General features: G+C 41.7%; 1 protein-coding gene and 1 long non-coding RNA gene across 5 annotated transcripts in view; one reads left to right on the top strand and one right to left on the bottom strand.

Annotated features, from left to right (window-relative positions):
- AGBL1 (AGBL carboxypeptidase 1) overlaps nucleotides 1-23,261 on the top strand; it is a 447,272-nt gene that overhangs the window by 260,950 nt on the left and 163,061 nt on the right. The gene's annotated exons all lie outside the window — the stretch shown is intronic.
- LOC140003382 (uncharacterized) lies at nucleotides 3,075-5,042 on the bottom strand. Its single transcript, XR_011811892.1, has 3 exons — nucleotides 4,387-5,042; nucleotides 4,076-4,312; nucleotides 3,075-3,918 (listed from the first exon to the last, which is right to left on the bottom strand). It is a non-coding gene; the product is annotated as an uncharacterized lncRNA (long non-coding RNA).

The following is a 23,261-nucleotide window of genomic DNA, read 5'->3' as shown; positions in this document are numbered from 1 at the left end:
ACTAAATTTGCCTAACAGTTTGTGCTGTATCAGATTAAGGAAAAATTTTTTAAGGGAGGTGTATCCAAATGAAGAGTAGTCTAATTCTACATAACATATAGCCACTATTCTTGCCCTTTTTTGTACTAGAAAGTAGAAGTGCAGTGGCAGAAAAGAGAAAGAAAAGAGGGAAGGAAGAAAGAAAGAGACTTGATTAAAAAATAGCTCTTCCTTTTATAGATATGTAAGTTAGAGCTTCTCACAGCACCGGTTGAAAGCTGGTGACATTTGAGAGTTCAGGATAAGTGAAACACCAGTTGGAGATCAGTATCAAGGAACATTTTTTAAACAAGTGTTGCACAATGGGCCAAAGGTAGCAAAAAAAAAAAAAAAAAAAGAGCCTTCCCTTCATACATGCTTATCACTAGAGAAGGAAGAAACTTTCACGGTTCATGTCTCTTTGTGTTTTATTCTCAAAATGACCTGTGTATTCGTTGGATAACAGCTTCAAAGTGGACTCTTTTCTCCAGCAAAGAACATGGTGGACCTTTTAAATTTCTATCTCAAGCAAAACTCTATAAGAAAAAGTTTAAAAAAAAAAAAAGAAAAAAAAGAATGAAAACATTAAAGGAGTGCTGTAGTTTTCTTATCCTCAGAGACAGATTGATAAATCCCCCTGTTAGTTAAACATATAAAAAATAGATGCTAAAATGATAATATTAAAAAGACATGGAAGGTATAGTATACGTAGGGCCATTTGAAAAAGGAAATATGTGACCCATCTCCGCATGGAGGAAAGTTACATTTTCTGTACATCTGTCATTTTAAAAGATTGCCAGATTGTGCCACTCATGGGAGTAGTTTCATTGTACTCTCTGGGACTGCTTGGGTAAATAAAACGTGCAGCAGCTGCATGGCCTGGCCCTAAGTGAGCTACATGTACTAAAAAATGTAGAGATAAGTCACAGAGGGAGGGAAGCATCACATGCTAAGAGACCTTATGCCATCCAGCACTGCCAGCTGGAATTCAGCCCAAAGGACAAACCAAGTGCTGGCCATCAACAGTGTTAGTGAGGCCTGATGGGAGGTACCACCTGGGGACTGGGTCTCTGAAATGGATCACCAGATCACCAGAATTTGATGGGTCATGGGAATGGAGCTACCCTGTCTCCTTTCCTGGCTAGTTCTCTGTGCTGGGATGCAATAGGGTCCAGTGGTCGCGATGGATGTTCGGAACAAGTGTTCTGTGCCATACACTGCTCTGCTTCTTTCTCTTGCATGACCTCCAGCAAGTCTCTAAGTCTCTTTGTTCACAGACGGTACAATAGGGAGAAAAGCTCTTCTGTACCTTCTAAGGCTATTGTGATGATGAATATGTTACTGATTGTAATGAACTCACATACTGGAACCGTGGGAGCCATATAAGCATCAGAGATAAGTAACTAGAAGCCAATAGGAAGGGCAGTGTGCTAAAGCTTTCATTGGCACTACTGCATCTTTCACATCCTGCTGAGTTTTACCTGCTGCTGATCACAATGAACAACTTAGGCCCTGAAGCAGGAAGATTGATATTCTTTGTATTTTATTTTTATCCAAGGCACTGGAACACAAAATGCTATCCCTCTTCTTCGTACTGTCTAACCCTTCCTGGGCTCTGTCTGAGCTCTTTATCCATGGAATACCATGTGGGAATGAGTTCCACAGGTTAATTACATGCTAAACAGTGATTCATTTTTGTCCATTTTCAATGTGTAACCCTTAATTGCAAATTGCCCTCCAGGTCTTGTGTTATGGGAAAGAGAAAAAAGAGAAAGAGCAAGTAATTACCCTTCCAGACATTATTTGCAGCCCTCTCTTATATATCCTCTCTCTCTCTTACTTTCTACCCCACATAATCCCAAAGCTTTTCATTTTCCTTCTAATGGATTACTTTCTTTCCCCTTTATAATAAAAGAAACTACTTTTATTGTCCTCCATTCTTTCACTTTCTGATTGGCCTTTTTAGTGACTAAACCTAAAGTTTAGTCATTATTCTAGTATATTATTCCAGCAGAGGATGAAACCTACATTTACACAGAAACATGCATTTACCACAGCAATGGCAGAATGCTACCTCCATTCCTGTCCAGTCTCCTTTTCATATTCTTCTATTTGGGGTTTTGTTTGTCATATTAATCCTCAGGAGCTGCTGAGAAATGGGAGTGATTTATCAGGAAAGAAGAGAGACGTTCTGAGGTGTAGTGGCAAGGAGATGCCTGGGGTCACTAGATGCCATGGGTTTTTGAGAGACACTTTTGGTACCTTTTCAGGTGGCTGCAAGGACAGTGGAGCTCATTGGAGATCCTTGTGGTAGGATGAAATGCCTGCAGAGCCCCCCAGATTTGCAAATGTTAACCTTGAGAGTCCAAATCTGTCAGTTTAGGCAGGAGAAATCAAAAAATATGCCATCAGCTTATGGATGTTATTGAACTTAGGAAAGAAATAGACTTTATCTTCTTTGGAGATTAGACAGCTCTCTAGCCTGTAGAAATAAATCCTGAAAACATTTCTGGTGGTAGGAGAGGATTGAAGTTTACTTTTTCCATTTTTTGCTTTTGGTTTTTCTTTTTCTGAAGAAAAGCAAATAGGTCTAAGAATGACTGCATCAGACTGTGCCAGTGGGGATTAGTGATCCATGCCAACTCCGTTCCACCTGGATGTCTGCCCGGCCGGGTCTCCTAACAGTACACAGACAGAGGTGGCATTTCATGGAGGGCTGCTAGCAAACTCATTGAAATAATATTTTCCCATGGATCTGTCTTTCATTTTATCAGGTGAAAAAACACATATCTCAGTCATCATGGCCTAAGTGACTCAGCATTAGAGTTTGGTGGCTTTGCATCACTTCAGAAAGTCATGTGTTGATATAAGCACTGCAATCCTATCAGGCAGTGTTATGTTATTGCATGAAAATGGAGACCCAAACACGCTGCCCCCAGTATATTGGATTTTCCTGCTCTGTCTGTCTTCTCTGCCATAATTTATAAATAAAACAGTGTCATACTTCATATATTTCTCTCAATCCTTAGCAGAGTATATGCTGAAATTTTGTGAGGACATATAAAGATGTATTTATGACCAGATATCCTGCAGATATATATCAAGACAGTTTGTATTGTGTTTGGAGAACTGTGATGTTTTATACCACCCGAATACCTCGTGTTTTGTTTTTCAGACTATCCTAAATGTTGGCACTGCTAGTATTGTTAGCTACACTGCTTTGCTTTGTAGCACCTTGTAATAGCGTGTACAACACTGACCCTCCACAGTTTCTTAGAGATATGAAAAACAAGAAAAAAAAATACACATAAAGCCATGCTCTGGAGGGATTAGAGAAACAGCAGAAGGAGAGATGTGGGGAACTAAATCTAGGCTGGAAAAGAAAGAACTCGGGATATGGTCAAAATCTATAAACAGCTTCTAGGGAATATTATGAAAAGGGAAGGGAGTTATTTAGTCTCCCAGAGTAGTAGTGCAAACAGCAGTAACTTGGATGAATGAAAGGAAAATTTGAGTTAGTTTGAAAAAAGGTTTACAGTAATGGCAATTAGGATGTTAACACTCTGAAGTAAGTGCATATGTTGTATATTGTGACATAGTGGTTGAGGTGTGTGGTTATCTGCTGGATGGTACTGCCAGTAATCTTGAGCCCAGGTGAATAAATTTTGGTTTCTATCTCAATTTCAAAAACTAAACATGTAAGCGACATGACTCTGGTGCTTAATACATTTTAAAATTAGCATATTAATAAAAAATTCAGGTATCTGTTGCTGGGTCTACCTGTAGGAACAATTTCTGTGAAAGCTTGGATCCCATGGGCTCCATCACTAGCTGGTAGACAGCTGGAGAGATGAGAAATGGTGAGATTTCCAGAAACAAAAGTTCATTTCTTCCTGTGATCTGAAAGCAGAAAGTTACATTTCCTAATGCTAATTCTGTAGGAGATCTTTTCCCACAAACTCATGATTTTTTCAAGGCATATTTGTTTGATTACATTGAGCAAAAGGGTTGTAATTACAGCCATAGAAAAGCCAGTTGGAGAAGCTGATGTGCTGACCTTTAAAACACAAAGAACTTTGACACAATCCCAGCTTCCCCTCATCAAGGCAGTCAGTCCGTGCTCATTTCCGAGGCACGTTTGACATGTTATGAGCAGAAGTCTTGGTCAAAACATCCATTGGGCAGTTCAGAGAGTGATGTTTTACAGAAGCCAGGCAGGCATTAGAGCGTGACCTCGAAAGAGTAACATTGCAGTCCGGGGAGACGTGGGGTCACCTTCAGCAGAAATGCAATGCTGTGAAACAAAGCATAAATCAATAAACGTGGCCAAGGTCTTGAAAACAAAAGTGAACGGCAGTGTAAACATACCCCAGTATGATCTCTGGGGGACCTGGAGGAATGTTGGAGATTTCAAAAAGACTGGTGAGGTCACCTGGAAAGCAGCAGCAGAGCGTGGAGACTCCAAAAAGGGACCTTGGTATTGGCTGTCTTCTGAGTTGTTTGGTTATCCAGGATCTTGAAATAGAGAAGGCAGGAATAGTCCAGGGAGTGTAAAAGGTCCGGGAGCCCCAGAGGTTTGTCTCAGTGCTGTAGTTTTAGTATGATGCTGGTGCCTGTCTAACCTCACACAGGTCCCTTTACTGCACCCCTTTCGGTCTGGCTACAAGAACGAGTTTCTGCCAGGTGAACAGGACAGTGGATTTTCAGCATGCAAAATGTGTCAAAGTACTGTCTGTGTGCATCCTCTCATTCTTGAGGAACATAAGGTAGCTTGTCCCCACCTACTCTTGTAAAGTCAGAAAAAAAGATAGCCTGAGATAAGCTTCTGTGCAGGAAGTGAGATCAGATGAATTTTTTGGGATTGGAGGCTGTTGGGAGTTTTCCTTTGAGAGTCCTGTTGACATTATTCAGTGTAACAAGGCTAAGAATTCAGAAAGCGCCTTGAAAATATCACACCTCAGGGCAGCCTGGAGGCAGAGAGCTTTCTACTCACTAAAATGCTAGGAAGACTATTTCCAGATGGGAATGAATGAACCTTTTTTTTTTTTTTTTTTTTATTCATTTTTTTTATATCCCATCTGGTCTTGCAAGAAGCATTGTTGAGTCCAGAGCAATGATTGCTTAGTTCAACTCTTCATTTCCCCATGGCAAAGGAACATGTTCTCCCTGACTTCATGCTAAAAATCCCCATTCCTCTAAACTGTCCCTCGAGCTGGTATTCCACTTCTAAACTCCCACACTGCTCCAACAATTTAGAAGCTGCAGCCTTTAAATAGGGCTTTTATTTTTTTCTTGATATAGGTGAGTTGACAGGCAAGCCTCTACCCAGATCATTAGTGGTAAAATAAAGTAATAATAAATAAATAATGGATGTATACATATTATGAGCAAGATTAGGAAGTTGAAGCTGGCTTCAAGAATTTAAAAAAAAAAAAAAAAGAGAATTGGACAGAAGAAGCCAGCATATTAAAGTGTCACATTAATTCAAGGCTGTATTTATTCACTCTTAAAGTGAGGTAGCTGGCAGACTGGCTCGGTATGTCTCCAACAAGTTCAAAAGCAAGTAAGTTTTGCAAACAGCTCAGATTCTTCTTCTCTGTAATAAGCTGCATTTCTGCTTGCTGCAAGAATGTGTGAGAGACAGAAAGGATACCTGTCACCTCTCTCTGCAGCTCTCACATTGCAATTAGAGAACAGTCTTCTTATTGGAAAGACTGTTTTGGAGGGAAGAATGAATTTGGGTAAGCCAAAGAGAAGGTGAAAATCCACTTTCTCTGTTCCCTTTTTTTTTTTTTTATCCACCTTCTAATTTTCTTATTTCCTTTGCTTTATGCTTTAAACAAAACCCCAGTACTGGAAAAGATTCTTGCAGACCATCAGACCTGCAGTTATGCCCTTTCTGTTCCAAAGTTATCAGTGCTCTTTTGCTGCTCAACACACAACTGCTCCAGTGAATCAGTATTTCCAGAAACCTCATCACTTGAGACACTGAACACTAACCTGAATAGTTCATTGGGAATTGGACCGCAGTCTGAAGGATGGAGCTCATGGCTTAATAGGCTTTTTCTTTGCAGAGCTTCGATGGTGCTACAATTAATTAAGCTTTTCTCCTTCAGAGCCCTCCAGGGGAAGTCTGCTAGGCTACGAGAAGCTTTCACTCACTCACCCTATTTCTTCACATTCCATCTTCCCAGCAGGACAATTTTCATGTCCCTGATTTGAACCTACCTTGTGTATAGAAGAGCCCCGTAGTGGTAAGATTGTTAATTACAACACCTGCAGCGTTCACTGGGATTTTAGATTAAATGATACCCAGCCTGTAGGACAACAGCACATGCTGACAAATCAGTTCTGAAAATGAAGCAACTGCCAAATTTTTTTCCTTTTCTGCCAGCTTTTCTTCTGGTTTGACCTAAATGAAGCAGTGCCTTCCCGTCGTGCTTTGCATTTAATTTCCTGATCACTTCTATGTGCTGTGCACACTCGAGGCAATATTGGCTTTATAGACATCTTCTCTCCCTCTCTGTCACCACCTCATTTCCCTTTGGCATCTGGCATGCTCTCATTCCAGCCTGACCTAACACATGTAGCAGCTTAGTGGTAGCTCCAGTCAAACTTTTCCCTTTATAAGTCTCTTTAGGGATAGGATATGAAGGAGTCAGCCAAGGGAAAAACCTAGGCTGGCAAAAGAGAGTGACTGACTTTGCAGGTCTCTGGGGTTTAATCTTAAAGGGACAGCAGAATACAAAGGAGTTGAGTAAAGGTTTTGAAGGTGATGAGCTGTGGTGTGAAGATCTGGCTGAGCTGTGGAGGTATCTCCAAAAACATAGATAAAATATTACCTTTGATTAAAATCAGTTTATATTTGAGGATCCTTCCTCTGGTTCCCCTTGCAACGCAGTGTGTGCCATTTCAGCATCTGTAGCAGCTGAGAAATCAGCAGAGGGTATAGATGCTGGTGGCATCTAAACATTTCTGGAGGAGCTGCCAGTTGGCAAAGCGGCTGCCCACCTTCTTTCGGGTACTTACTGCTTAGGGAACATCACAGGCAGTTTGTCACCATTATGAAGGTGAGACCAAAATCAGCTGTAGAGGAGGGCTGGGCAAGAGAAAAGGTAACAGCAATAAATACCAGAAACATACGAAAAGAAAAGTGGAAGAAATGACTTTTAGTTTGGTTTGAGTAGAGTCCAAAGCATCACTGACACTCTGACTTTGAGCTTTTCTAATGTGTGTTGTTAACCTCTGAGAGATGAGGAATAAAGAAAAAAAAAAAAAACAAAAAAAGAATAAGAAAATAAGATTGCAGCCATTCTGCCACTCTTATTGTCTAGGGGAAGTGTTTCTTTTCCTCAGATCACTCATGGGAACACGTGGCTGTCTATCCAGGATGTTTCTTTCCCATTTTCCATTAGCCCTCTATTCCTACAGTCCCTTTTGTTGGCAGTTCATCCAAGCAGAGTCTGGAAACGAGAGAACATTGCCATCTCCATGATTAATGGTTTCCTCCATTGAATTGCAATTACAGGTTTTAATCAGTTCATTATTCCACCTATTTTTTGTGTCTTGACGGTTATGCTGTGGAAACTAATTGAATTGGCTTCATCTCAAGCCTTTCCCGCAAAAAAAGATCTTGTCTCACTTTTGGGGATTTGGGGGGCTAATTGGCCAGCTCAGACTTAATTTCCTCTTTTTCCAACCTGAAAAAGGGAGATATTTTTATTTCCCAGTCCTTGCCAGTGAAAGGTTCCCATTTTGTATTCCACTTCCAAATTTCTTTTCCTTTGAAGTGCAAGATGTGGGCACTGCTGTACGTTCAACTTCAGATAACAGCTGGGAACTCATCGTTTTAGTCAAAAACTGTTAATACTCTTTTCTCTTTCTCCGAGAGTGGTTATTCCTCAGAGACAGCAACTGGTTCTTCCCTGACTACATTTTCACTTAAGCTGGTCTAGTGGATAATTTTTATAAGGATAGGTCCTGTGACCAGCAGAACTGTTGTTTTCAGCTTCTGTTGTAAGTCATCCTTCAGCTTGTTTTTCTGTGTGCCATATTACTTGAATTCAGAGATGAGCAAGCAATAAGTTCCCCAAAGAGGTGTATTCTGTAAAGAATTTAAATTAGCGGATACTTAGCACACCACCTAAAAAATCTCACAATTGGACTCCATCATGCAACACAGATATGATCTAAAAGAAATTTCAGCATCAAATGGAGTCAGATTGAGTTGTAAGCAGTGAGAGATCTGTAACCAGTAGCTGCAACAGCACTCCCAGGTAGGATCAACCTGCTAAGCTTTCCGTCTCATTGAAGCACTACCACTCACTTTTCTCTCCTCTTCTTTATTTTACAGTAGATGTTTAGTTCACAAGGAACAAAAATTCAGAAATATGCTCTGAGTGTCCATTCCTTAGGCTTTATTTGCTTATTTTATTCATGTTGTTAAGCTTAATTGAGAAGGTTGGTTGATAGAACAGCTGTTGCAGAAGCCAAAAAAAAAGGTAAAACAAAAAAGATCAGCTCAAGGTTTATATTTATTCTGTCTGTAATGATAGCAGTTCTAGTTGATACCAGTCCCCACACATCTCAAGAGCGACGTTATGACCACGCATAGCAGAACATCCCTGTAATGGTTCAAGGAGGCCTACTATGGGTATTGTCTTTGAAATTAAGCACCAAAGAGTTGTTGTAAAGCTTTAGCCATTAAAAATGTGAAGGGAAAAGCTCTTTACCCACCAAGACCTGGATTTTCATATCCTGTATCTCTCTTACAGCAGTCAGTATCAGTGGATATGTCAGTAAAGACCTGAAGTTATTTGCAGGCTCACCTAGTGGTGACAGTCGCACGCCACATGGGATCTTCAGAACCCTGAATTTGGGCATTTGGACTTAAAAATATTTGATTTCTCACTAACCTTTCATTTTACCTGGTGTGTGTGTATTTTAAAGTTCAGTACCCAAGCTGGAATTTGGAGACAATCCTTTCTGTTTCTGGTATGCAGTCCTGAATTCACCTCTATTAAGGTTTTCAGATTTCTTCTTTGTCCCAGGGAGAACAATGCAGTCTCTGGCTGGGATGCTTTGGAAGGGGGTAAAGGCAGATCATGGAAAGTTGAACATGTTTTCCTAGCGATTAGGAAGGGAATCTCCTAGCAATGGCGATTTTTAAAGAATCAAATTTATTGAGGAACCAAAGTCTGTTATCTTAGGGTTCTTTTTTATTATTTTTTTTAAACATTTTTTCTTTAATGAATCAAAGAGTTTCTGAACCTGCCTTTTCATCTCAGCTGGAGTCACCAGCCAATATAAATATCAGAGAAGAGGGCACAGTGGCATCCTAAGTTCCATTTTCCATTGGTGCTTTGCTGTAATTAGAAGCCTTTCTGCCTTGACAGGAAAGCCATAGGCTACAAGGGCAACACAGAAATAGGGCAGAACCATGCTATTCACCTCAGATTCAGTTTCCTTTTATTAAATGATAAAACCATAAGTTTTCATTTCACAGCAAGAGTTTAAGGCTTCAGTCAGAAGTGAAAAGGTGCATCATGCTGGAAAGCTGATTAAAAATACATGCTGCACATTAACTTAGCACAAATGGAATCATTTCTTTCTTAATTCTGTCAGTTATTAAAGTATATCAAAGGTACTTGCTTTTTAAATGATGAAAGAATATTGCCTCCTTTTAGTCAAGGTGATTAGTGGTATTAGTATCAATAATATCAATTAGTATCAGATCCTTTTGGTATCGTTAACAGGGAGCAGCGTTCATCTGGCAACTCACAGTGCAGTATCCAGAAGGGAGCTTATTAAAAATCTGACTCCCCACCCTTTCCCCCACAACCCTTAGAGGGCTTAATTGCCTTATTAATAATAATGCAGGATCCAAGAAGTAACATCCTCCTGGGTGTTTCCAAGGCAGGTTGTGGAATTACGGGCACCAGCAAGACTGAGAGGTATTTACACGCTCTGACTTTACGTGGGAAGAAGGGATGTAAAACTGAGGAGCCATAGGAACGCAGCAGAGTCCAGGAAGCACAGCATGGCTTGCGATTGCAACCACATTTGAGCACGCTTTGCAAGCAAAGAGAGCACTTTGTGAGCTTAAGAGAAACAAACAATAACAGTTCCTCTAATGTGCAAAAATAAAGATCTGTTGTTTAAAGAGCACACAACTGTATCTACCACCTCCTGATGCTTTTGACAGGAATCACAGAAGGAGCAGATTGGATCAGCAAAACTTCACTCAGCCCTGACAGTTTGATTGCACTGCTGTGGAGGATATGACAGATGTTGGAACAGCACGAGCAACTTAAACAAAATGCATCATGCACAAAGCTGGGGCTCAAACTTTCCTCCACTTAAAATGATTTGCAGTCTCCGAGGGGTCAAAATGTAGGGGTGTTGGGTTTACATGTAAGGGGAGAAAAGAGGGGAAAGGAAAGATTATGACAAATGGGAAGAAATTGTCTCCAAATGATGAAGCGCCCAGCGATATCAGACAAGTGTGGGGAACTGGAAACCTGCTGTTTGTCTTTCATGAAATTATTCAGAAATGAATCATAGCTAGGGCACAGGAGGCTTTGGAGACTCATCGAGCAAGCAGAGAACAGATAAACAGTCTTTACAGCATGTGCATGTGTAAAAATAAGGAGAAGCAAAATATTCAAAGGAGACGAGGGACTGATGTTTGGCAGCTCATTCCTTTCTCAGATATTTACCTACCTGTGGCATTGTTTTCAAATTTGCTGAACACTCCTCGCTCTTGCTGATTTTACCTACTGTGTTCAGCATTTTAGAGAAGTGAGACAAACAAGGAGGAAGGGAGGAATTCAAGTCACATACCAGAGGATCTGATATATACAGCGGGCATGTGCAGTGCTGATACTTGGGCGACAGCCTTTCACAACCAGTGCCTAGCATGTCACTACCAGATGATGAATTTAGCCTATATGCTCAGCGAGCTCCTGCAAGCCACATCAGACTGCTTTCCACATCATAAGTGAGATATTGATTTACCTCCTATACTTCATGGAAATCTTTTCTGCTCTCTATTGTGGGTATGTTTGTGAGGTCAGCAGTCATATTTCATGCTCACCATTTGTTGTTTATCGTTACAGCAGCGTTTATTTTAATGTGGGTAAAACATAACCAGATGCTTGCAAAGTGAAATAAGCAGTAGTATCAGATAGATGAAAAGAATATGTTCACTATGAATGTGTTAACTTTTTCCACAGCAGTATGAATGCACCACCATCCTTACCCAACATACCTCTTACTGTTCAGATTTCAAACATGAGCACAAAGTTCTGCCAGACCATGGCAATCTTGCATTACAACACCTCCTACTGTCCATCACCCCTAGGCAGGGACTGACAGTTCAAAGCCAGTTTCTTGCTGGGCTTATGATGGTGAAAACTATCTGCTAGGAACTGGTTCAGGATTACCAAAACTGCTTTCCTTTGTGATCCAACCTGAACATGCATCCCACTCTTCAAAACTGAAAGGTTGGTTTTGTTCCTGGTTCTGCTTCCTGAATAGCATCAGAGTACCACTGTTAGAGTAGTTTAGCCCAAATATCATTTCTACTCCACATATCATTTCCAGTACATTATCTCTGTGTCTTTTTTTTTTCATCCAATGAATGATATATTATCCTTATCTCCTTCTGATGTTCTCTTTCCAATCCCTTTTAACTCTCGATAGCATCACCAGATGTAGCTGACCACATCTAGGGCCCAGCATTTCCTTTCTATTCTGATAGGTGACGCCTCCCAATGCTATGATCACCTCTCTTCACCCTGTCTTCGTACCTCATGCTCCTTGCTCTTAACCAAACAGAACTTCATCTTCTGGCTTGATCTTCTCACCCCCATGGCAGACTGCAGTGTCCCTCTTTGGAATTCTCCTTGTTGGCTTCCCCTGATCTGCTGCACCTATGGTCTATGTTGAGGTCCTGCTGTTAGGGGCCTAAATTACACTTTGAGTAGATTATGTGATTGAATGCACAGCCTGTGGCCTAAAAAGCTGCAAGGTTTGTCAAAAAGCTATTTAGATGTTGAGTTCTGTTGAAAGTGCTGGGCGCCAATGCCTTCTCCATTTCACAAAACTGCATTCTTCAGCTATTGATGTAAAATTCTCTCATTACCTCAGAGACAATAACATAGCCATAATGCTTGTGTTTGGGTATCATACATGTGCAGGTCATCGTATACATCTATGTAGAAACATATATGGAATCTGTATCTGGAAAGTCACAAGATGGGAAATGATTAGTGCCTCCAGTCTCTTAAAACTGCACTATTTTTTTCTGTTCCCATTTCCTTTAACATCTTTTGCTGTCATTTGGGGAGTTCTCATCTTGGCAGAGCCTGCCAAAAATTGCTACAATCTTACTTAAAAAAAGCAATGTTTTCCCAGACTTTTTACACCCCCACATTCTAATGGGCTTTCTTTTCTACCAGCAGTAGCCCAGATTCCCTGCTCCACTGCTCTTTCCTTTCTCAGATCCCTCCTGTGGATGCATTTCCTGTGGGATGCCTCCAAGGTGGGAATCAAACTAAACAAGATGATATTGATAATATCATAATTCCAGCAATATTTTTCTCTTTGCTTTCAAGCGCATCCCAAGCAGGTGGCAGCTTTCTTGTTTTATTATTCACAAAACGAACTCAAAACAATAATCCAGCCCACGCCTTCCACTTAAGCTATGTTGCTCCCAGGTCTCCTCCTCAAGGACCGCTCAACCTGGACTCTGGATCCTCTCCTTATATCCAGATGGGACAACAAATATCCTGCAAGACTGAGCCAGCAAACCACACATCATGTTTCTTAGCAAGACCATCGTTTGCTAACAGGCTGAGATTTTCAGGATAACACTACACTGCCACTTAATATATTATCATACTACTTGTATATTCCAGCCCACTCTCTTGCAGGCTCAGTGGGGATAGAATTGCTTTCCCTTTGCATCATGTGTAATGCAAAACACATTCATTGTCTTTGCAGAGAAAAACAAGCGAATACTTATCTTTTGCATGTTCTAGACCCTCCTTATTTCAATGACATATAACCTAATTTTAAGAGCCAGCATATCCAGACAGCCCTGGTGCAGGATTGCTACCAGTTCTGAACTTTGCAGGAATATGTAGATTTCATCATTTAGTCCTGTCACTTTCTGCATTGACCATTTTAATACCCTCCACCTACCTCTGCTCAAACATTTCATGGGGTGTCCCTCCTCAGCAGCGTAATGCTTTGAGAAATGTTGCCCTTTGTATGTGATGTTTGGGTTTCTAACCAAAGCTGGTTAAGAAAACCTCTTCTCTAGTTAGTGAAGAGATGAAGGCACTGATAAAAGATGGTTAATCTATTAACTTTTACTACCCGTAGCCACAAAAGAAATAAGAGAATAAAGCTCTTATCTCCCACCATTGATTTGAAGGGTAGCCACAAAATTCAGTTTAGATTAGATGCCTAACTTTGAGTGGCTAAGCTAGCTGAGACTGACCCCATTCTTTCTTACCATGGTTCAGTACTTGACTTTGTACACGTGCTGGGATGGTGAGCCATAGAAATTGGAAAACTGAAGGCCAAAAACTGGAGACAGCAATAGGGAAAAAAAAATCAGCTACACTTTTCATAAGCTTAATTTCTTTAGGAAGAATGTATTTTGATTGGAATCTGGACCTTACAGGAGACAGGTGGTTGGGAGTTTCTTTTCTTTGTCCTCCCAAAAGATTTTGCCTATCCCTAGAAATCTAATGTAAATTAGAAATATTGTAAGATTTCTGCTGTGGCTGCTTCCTTGGCTAGATATGACTGGAGTAACAAGCAGCATAACAAGTACATGATGACATATGGGAACAGCAGTACACAAATATAGTCAGTGCAAGAGAATCCAAATCACAATCTTGGGCATTCATTGACTCAGCTAGGTTTGGCAAGCAGAATAGGGATTTATAAAAATAAGGTTGTGCCTTTCAATGCTTTTCAGCTGATTTTATGCTAAAAGAAACCTGAGGATCAGAGCAGTGAGACACGCAAAGCTAAAGTCTCTAAAATCCCTGCAGGCCTTATTATGTGTGTAAGGAGACAGACAGCACGTATTTCAGGGCTGGGGAAGCTATTGCACTTGATTTAAGGGTAATTAAAGTGTGTGAGTGACAGCAGAGATGACATGTGATGCATCAGACACCTTTTCTCCATCTTGCTTCCTGCTTGGCAAATTCATTTGCATTCTGAATGAAGGATAATGTCGCATAGCCTTCTGCCTTTACCCTCCTAGGCTTTCTGTTCTGCTCTCCACATTCCTCCTCACAGCTCTTATCTGCTCAGGGAGTTCAGAGAGAATATCTGGGGTTTACAAGTAAGTAGGTCCTTATTCCTTCCAAGGCTAAGTCAATGACAAAACATTTATTCCTATCAGTAGTTCATGGTCATGCCTTAGAGTGTAAAAATTACCAGTCTAGTGGGCCATTGAGAAGAAAATAGCTCCTGCACTGAAACATTTTTGTTGGCCATTGTCTACTGCTCTAGTGCAAATGCATGCAGAGAAGAAGGGATGATGTGCTCATTGGTATTTTAAATCTGCCCATGGCTCATTTTGATTCCAGTAAGTCAACCAAAACCAATGTGAGAGCGAGGATTCATTGTAAATATTCAGTTTTGGAAGTGAAGCAGTCTGCAGTTGTGCACACAGCACTTGCAATGCACAGCCTGAGCCTGATGGCTGACAGATGTGTGACAAACAGGCACAGAAAATATAGCGAATGGCTTCTCTTGCACTTACACCAGCAGTTCCACCTGTACATGTGCACCAGATACTGAGAGCTCAGAAGACTGTTGTCTAAGCCTTATTTCTAAAAGATCTGTAAGGGGGTTGAAGGCCAGCCATGATTGCAGATAGATGTATTTACATTAAAGTTGAAAGACAGAGAATGCACACAGAGCTGATAATTGTTCACATTATTTCATCTGCCTAATAGCAGAACAAAATTACCGGCAGACTTGAGTTCACTGCAAGTGAAAACAAAAAGCCTAAGGCACTCACAGAGCCATTAGGAGAGAAAGGAAGGCTTGGGCTTTGACCTGTGACAGTCATTTGCCTCCTTTGACTGCACCTCTAAGTTGAGCTGAAGCAAACTGAAAGTAATCATGGAGCCAAGGATACATCTTTGTGGGCAGCAGGTTGCCAAAGGGGGAGAGGGTAGCCGTTCACTTGCCGTACAAAGGAGGCATTGCTTTCACTGATTCTTGATTAAAATGGTTGTGAGCCACAAAGCCATGCTGGGGAATCCAGGGGTAAAGAAAATCCTTGGGGGTTTCACCATTTGATTTAGGAAGTGAGGATTCAAGGTGCGGAAGGGATGCCATTTGGATCGGATAGTTTATGAGCAAACAGTGTTGCTGAACTAATGGATAAATAAACAGTGATTCTGGAGAAGAGTCTTCAGGGAAAGAAACGGCCAATCCTTCCTGTGATAAATGTCACTCCAGTAGTATTGCTTTTGTCTCCTATTTTTGGAAGTAGAGCTCAGGTTTGTAGGTTAAAGAAAGGTTTGGAAGGAAATTGAGAGTCACAGAGTTGGGATCTATATTCTTTGACGTGACAAATCACAGCAGATCAGGGTGAGTACTGTCACATTGCGAAATCAAGCTTAAGACGCCTGTTCTGTTCTTTCTCACTAATACCTGGCATAAAGACCTCCCTGAGACCAGCTGTTCAGGGACAAAATAGAAAATGTCTGAAGGAGGATAGAGAGGGAGGGAGGGAATACAGCAGACATGGTGAAATTGCCTGTGTCTGAATAGATTTATGTAACCACTTTAGGATAATAAGGATTTTTTAATTATTATTATATTTCATTGTACACATATGCACTTTTGGGCACCCCACATGCATACATACGGATTTTCCCTTTTTGAAAGCAACAATCTTTTATTTATTTATTTATTTTTAATCTTTTGAAGCAACATATCTAGTATGTTGCTAGCATGTCTAATATTCAGTCTGCTCCATCAGATGCCATTATCCTCCCAGCAGTGATTTCCAATGGCAAAAACTTCATGGCTCTGCTCCCTTGAGTAACAGAAATGTAGCAAGGGGCTCAGCTGAGGTATTTAGCAGAGGGCTCAATAATTCTGGTGGAAAGAGGGGTGCTCATACAAAGCTGTAATGACTAGCTGTCAGGGAGATGCATGGTGTCCTTTCAGCAACTGAACACAAACAGATGAGGGTGACGGTGGTATTTCTCCAGTCCCTAATTAGAGCTATGTGATGGCAGAGGCACAAATGGAGATGTTTTCCATCATCTCCGGTGAGGAGGAAGGTAAAGCAGAGAAGCTGGTTTGCTTTTGTTAGCCCCAGGCATCGTTTGCACTGTGATACATGTTTACCTCCTCATTTTTATCACTCTCCCTTTAGCTGTTTATTTCTTCTTTTGTTCTGTTTCTCCCTGTGTTCCTCTCCTTCCCTGACCACCTTCAGATTCCTAGCAGGAACCCGGTTTCCACTTTACGTACCTGGAGCCTCCAGATTTTCCATAACAGCCTGCCCAATCCAACTGTTCTGAGCTGCAGTGAACTTTAAGGACCGCCTGTAGGGGTGGTACATACAGGTCACTTGGTGCTGCAGATAAAAGAAGCTAAGAGTTGGGGAGTAATCCTAAAAAGCTGAAACCAGGGCTCAAGAATTGTATTTCCAGCTCTGGAGTCTCACCTGGAGGTACTGTGTAGGTAGGTGAGCTCTTTAGCTCTGTGCTCTCATATACAGCACTGCACAAGCACAAATGTGATGCAGTAAAGAGAGATCTGGGGCTTTAGAAAATCCACTTGTACCAAAGGTGCTCTACAGGAGGCAGGGAAGGAAGGACAGCTTTATGTCTAGCTAAATGTGAAGAAATTAAAAAGGAGGGTGGGGATATGTATTTTTTCAAGTTCCTGTGAGGGGAAAAGAGACACCCACATCCCTTCATTCATATCCCTGTCCCTCACAACCTTTTCCTCAGATCTAGTTTATCACAGCATCAGCTGCATCTCCTTCCCCACACACAGTTGAAAGCAGAAGCTCATTTCAGCTGACTGCACCAAGGAAACATGGGGGGAGTCTCAGACCTTGTCCCCCACAAAGTCTCCTCCGGGAAGTCCAAGGAAATGCAGAGTCCCCTGTGCTAAATTCAGAGGTTTTGGCAGGTAGACAGCAACAACAGGAGGTGGGAACAGACAGCTGTGCAGGGGAGGAAATGGTGATATAAATACATGTTTAATTGTAGTTTAATTACAATTACTTACTAGGCAAAGTTTATTTAAATGCAGTGTAATTAGAGTGAGACCTTGATTTAATCACAGTCTTATCAGATACGGTTACTACTATTTTCCTCCGCTTCCTCCTCCTCCACCTTCTCTTACACTCCCTCTCTTGAACTTGCCTAAGGAAATTAAACGCCAAAGCTTGAAGTAAGCAGAAGGTATCCATCTTGGAAAGCTTTCAGTTTCCTGAAAATTTGATTGCCAGGTGGCTACTAGCCCAGAATTTTCTCCCTGGAAATTGTGAAACCCCCACTCTGTCCTGGCAAGCCATTATTCTTCCTTAGCAGTTAATGATAATGGATCCTCATTAGCTGGGAATGACTTATCAGGAATATAATTCATCACTGATGGCAGACCTCATAACCCATCTGCTCACAATGAGTAAATTATATAGCCCAGTCAGAAGAGATGGATTGGTCTTTCTGATCTACCTTTGGAGAGTGTCCACATCCTGTTCCAATCAGTACGTACTTTGTCTTCGCTCCATGAGTTAGGTGAACATGAGGAGAGACATTTGGGCAAAACCTCTTGAGCAGCTGACCCCAGTTCTCATCATTCACCATTCTCCCTCCTCCACTGCTGCCTCTTCCTGTGCTCCTCACCTTGACATGAGTCTCAGCATGGCAGTAGTTTACTTGTTTAGGAGACGAGCACTAATGTCAAACATCTCTTACAGCCCTCTACAAGGACAGATGGGACCAATTCTGAGGAGTGCTGGGCATTGTGGTGCACCATAGTGCCAGCCCCTGGCAGGTGATTCAAATTTCTGCCACGATCTCAGCTGGCAGCCACCACTGGGTCCCAAATAATGCTGTGTCCATTTAGAGATGTCCTGTCCCTCCCTTTGGACAGTTCTGGAGAAGATCTTTAGAGGTTCTTTACTCAGCAGGTAAAATCTGATTCCCCTCTGTAATAGCTCCATAAACTATTAGCAGGTTTGCTGACTAAAGTGAAAATATCATTTACTCCTTCCATATCAATACCAGTTAACTCATGTTGCCTTACTATGCATCTGTCTCAGTCTTTTTTTCCAGCATCTCTAAGCAAAGGAAAGAGTTAAATGTATCCATAAAGTAGTGGAGCTCTTCATTAATTAATGCATATTTCATTCTGCCATTGAACCATACTGGCCCTTCAAGAAGGAAAATTATGAACTGCTTGGGTCTTTGCTCAGGGAACCAAAACCAGAGATATGGAGGCTTTTCCCTTCCTCCTTTTTCTGTCATAGTTTGCTCTGCTTTCTTTTTTTTTTTTTTTTCTGTCTTTTTTTTTTTTTTTCCAGGTGCTCTTGACATTTTAACAGACTCTCTGATCACTTCCAGGTGACCTGAGCATCTTTTGTACTATTCTTGTCACAATTCATCTGGATGACAAAAAGGGAAGGAGAGGGAAAAAAAAAAAAAAAGGCAAGACAAGGTTTTAGTTTTTATTGTCCTTCCTCTCCTGGCCCTCTCCATGTCATTCAGAGCAGTGCCCTTGGTGGGGACGAGCTCTCTCCCCATCACAGGCTTTTTAAGAGCAGAGGGTCACTTAATCCTTCATAGACTATGGAGTGGGTGGCTGTGAAACCTATTTAACCCCTCGCTGCAGTGTTGTGCTGGACCTTGTGTTGCAGATCACAATAAATCACACAGTGTCAAATGGATTTTTCTCCCTGCTTTAATATTTATTTGGCATTGAAATTTTAATAGGGAGGCACATTCTCTTGTCATCCTGTGAATGCCAAGTGGGTGAAAGAAGGGAAGGGACAAACACAGAAGAATGGATGCAAAGTGCTGGGGGAGGGAAGAAAGAAAAGACAGGGAAGAAGTATAGGAAAAGGCAAAGGGGGAGGCAGCAGTCACTGCAGCATCTCTGTTTGAAGATGAGTTTCTCAGATAACAGCAGCTCAGTACAGCTCCCAGCCCTTGCAGCAAGGGGCAGCTCACACAAAGCAAGGAGGTAAACAAGCCTGGGAAGGACCCAAAGGTACTTGCACCCTCCCAAAGTTCTTTTCTCTCATCCACCTTTCCAGCAAAATAAATAAATAAATAAATAAATAAATAAATAAATAAAATAATAATTAATTAATCGGTGATTTGTGGAACTGGATCTGGAAAGAAAAGAAAAAGGAGACTGTGGTTGTGGTCCAAAATCGGCGTTAGACTCCAGTGATGTGTATTACTGCGAGAGCGGGATAGAGTCACGTCGAGGAGACAGATACCACTGACTAGATAAAGAGATGGTGTGGAGAGATACAGTAAGTGCTTCAGATAGGTGACAAGTGTTAGATGGAGTGGATATATAGTTATAATTAAAGAGATGGATACTATGAGTACACATGGGAAGATGCCTCAGACAGCTGCACTGTGAATAGATGTTGCAGGAAGAGGGATATTGTGAGACAGACACTGTCTGGGAAAAATGGATAAGGCAACAAATAATGCTACAGCTAGGCACATAAAGATTGATTCCGCTGATAAATAAATTCTATAAATAAATACTCCAGAAAGATATTTCAGTAGCCTGCCATCTATGAATATTTGACACACACATCTAAGAAACTGCATAGTACCTCATCCAAAATAAACCTAACCAAGTAGCTACTAGATATGTGTACGACTCATGCTGTTTAAACATTGAAGAGATGTTAGCAGTTGCAGCAAAAACAACAATTTATCACCTGATTTGAAGCTCATTTCACCCTGATTGTTTCAACATTGATGGCCTGGCAAGAACATGGCAGAAAAGGCCAGGCCAGCAGGTAGACAATTAAGTGCTGAAGAGACACTGAACAAATAAATGGGAAAATACAGTGTTTGGATTTCAGAACTGGAAACAGACCACAATCTGGGTACAAAATTCCAATTTTATATCTGGGTTTACAAACAGATGACACATTTCAAAATCATTTCCACCTCTAGGTACTGGCACAGTTCTGATCTTCTTTGCTTGTCTGCCCCACGCTGCTACTACAACCCCACAAGCTCCCATAGGGAGCTCCATTCCCAACTCTCTCCAGTTACCTTACTGACTACAGAGAGCAATCGAAACTCCCACTACTGTGTGTCCTGGCAGCACCACAGAACATCGTGTTCTCCTATAATAAGCTTTGAGCAAGAGTTCTCATCTACATGGACACCTTCTCCTGCTGAGGCTGTCAGGTTCAGTCCCACGCCTGGCAGATGGTGCCCAAATTGAGAGCCTCTCCAGGGAGGCAGGTCGTGTCAAGGTCCCTCTGGCCAGCCGTTCTGAGGACTGCCTGTGTCCAGGGCATCTGAGGAGTGAATGTACTTTTGTAATTTACATCTTCCCACCTTTGCTGTATTTGTTCTGTCACACCCCAGGCCTCCCTTGAGCCTTATAGAGGGCCCATTGTCTTCCTGTGGTCAAGTTTTCAGTATTCTCACTGGATGGCTCTCTGTATCTGCTACTGTCCTGTTCACCTTTGTAGCCACCACCCTATCCGGAGCTTTGGCAGGACCCACCCTTCTGTTGATTGCTCAGCTCTGTCAGGGCTGCTCATTTTGGGGCTATAAGGCTTTACTTAGCACGTTTTATCATGCTGCTATTGAAGCAGACAAGTTCCTTTCAGGGCCCTGGTAGGTATCCTCCAGGCTACTGCAGTGCTGCTTGCTCAGCACTCTCAGCCTGTGCTCTGAACCCTCGGAGAGTTTATGATGTACCTCAAAGTCAATCTGGCATATGCCAGACTTGGTTTGCTCGGTTCATTTTCTCTGTGACCTCAACACCTCCAGTCTGCAGGTCCACAGAGTTGGACAGACAAGCACATTAACCTCAGCTCTTTTCCTTTGGCACCTCCTCACCACCACAATTAGTGCTTCAAAACAGTCCTAACCATAAGCAGTTTGATTTCTCGCTATGACAGACACTATATTAAATATATGTTTTCTAAATCATTTGATCTAATGTGTACTTGTAGAGCCTCACAGAAGGAACTTCGCAAACTGTCTTTTAGCTTGTTATGGATGTTGCCTTCAGGGTCCAAATACTAGTTTGTGGGAAGGAGATGATATATATTTTTAATGGCTTCAAACACCAAATTAAATGTGAAATTAGCATTCAAGTCTAGCATCCATTTTCAGTGATGATGCTTAATATTATGGTGAGAGAATCAAGTGCTTTACATGGTAGGTGCCAATCGAGGCTTGTTTGGGAAGTTATCCAAGGACTCTTGGGTACCACATGCTGGGAAAGTGATTAAAACCCTGTCAGGTTAAGTGAGAAGAGTATTTTTGGTTTTCCCTTCTCCCCTTCATTTCAATCTTTTTATCAGTCAGTTTCTATCTCCAAGGATATATCTTGTAATAATAATTGCTTGTTATCAGTGGATATTTTCCAGTACAGCAAAGATATCTAAATCCAAAGTCTCCAACAGAGGAAATTGATAGGTCTGAGTTTAAGAAGCGTTAGGTTAATCCATCTCAAAGGAGACCCTTTGTAAGAAGGGAAACGTTAGGTATTTCCTGACTATGGGGAGTAGTGTGGGAGAGGGGTGTGCCAGGCTTCTGAGGGGGACAGGCCTAGAAAGCAGCAAGGGAATAGACAGCTCAGGAAATTTTCTTCTTCCTCAATTGTCTCCCCATGGACTTCCCTTGCACTGGAAATAGCTAAAACAGCATGAGAATGTGAAAGGAGGCAACTGCGTGAAGCTAGGACTGTTCAGCGTTCAGAGCAGATGACTGGGAGCAGCAGAATTTGGTTTGTTGTACCTGGCTTTGCTCGTCTGTCATCACAGATCTTTGAATGTATAATTTAGCTTCTGCTTAATGAATTCACCCTCAGCAGCCTAGGTTAATATGACTCTAATTGTGTGAGTGTATTTAATTGCAGGCCTTGTTCTCCTAAACTTGCAGGAGACAGTTACAGTAAATACCTGCGTGTCTCAGAAAAACAACCAGCAGGATCTGTGCCATCTTTCTCTGCGACCTGTTGCTAGGACCACGGCTGAAAAAGGCTGCACAAGGATGCCCTGGATCAGGCCATACAACCTCTCTGACCTTGCTCTGCCACTTCCCAAGCATCGTGCTTTCCCAGAACTGCCTGGGCAGTTCCAGTCCTCCAGCAGTGCCTGCAGTTTGCACCATGCCTTGTTGTAAAGCCTGTCCTCACACTGGGTATGTAAGGCTGATGCGAAAAGTGCCATCGGCTCTCCCTGCCATTGCAATTATGACAAAATAATTGTCACTGCACAGCACTCCTGTCACTAGCAAAGCAAGAAATACTCTGAGTATTAAAAATCAGGGAGATAGGCTTTGTATCTTTGCCAAAGATGCAAGTATTTGGATACTGTATTTGTCCATGCAGGACATATTTCTTATATCTTGGATTCCTTCAAATTCTGTTCACTGAATCTGGGAGTTCTTCACTTCCTGTTCTAAAACCAACAAGATTTAAAGCACTGTTGTTCCCTGCCTCAGAAATGGCTGCAAAATTAGTGGTGAATGATGCCGTTCAGGAGCTCAGCTGCTCGGTCAGACCTGCCGGTGCAGCTCCATGCACGTTAACGGACATTTCCCTGTGTAAATCATAAGAATGCTTCCCCTGTTGTTCAGAAAGCAACATTGGGTGTTTCAGGCTGCGAAGCCTGTATGTAAAGTAAATGCATTGTTATTTAAAAGCAATTCATATTGTTGGGGAGCCCAGGCAGGTAAGCTGATTGGTGGGTAAGCAATGGAGTGTAATAGCCCTGAGAAAACTGCTGTGTAATAACAGCTTTGATTCCTTGCAGGATAAAGCTGTATAATGTTGCCATCCTTCCTGTACCTTTCATGTGTACAGCACTTCATATACACTAAGTGTATTACTTTGTCATCTGGACTGATATCTGGTTTGATCCTCCTGGGCTTTGCTAGCCTGCTTGTGAGAAGTATGAAGTTTTCCAACAAAGTTTTAGGCTTAAGGTAACATCTAAATTATAGATTTCTGAAATCGCC

This window comes from Anas platyrhynchos, chromosome 11 (genome assembly GCF_047663525.1).
Source record: "Anas platyrhynchos isolate ZD024472 breed Pekin duck chromosome 11, IASCAAS_PekinDuck_T2T, whole genome shotgun sequence".
Taxonomy (NCBI): Eukaryota; Metazoa; Chordata; class Aves; order Anseriformes; family Anatidae; genus Anas; species Anas platyrhynchos.
This window is presented reverse-complemented; position numbering and strand designations above follow the sequence as displayed.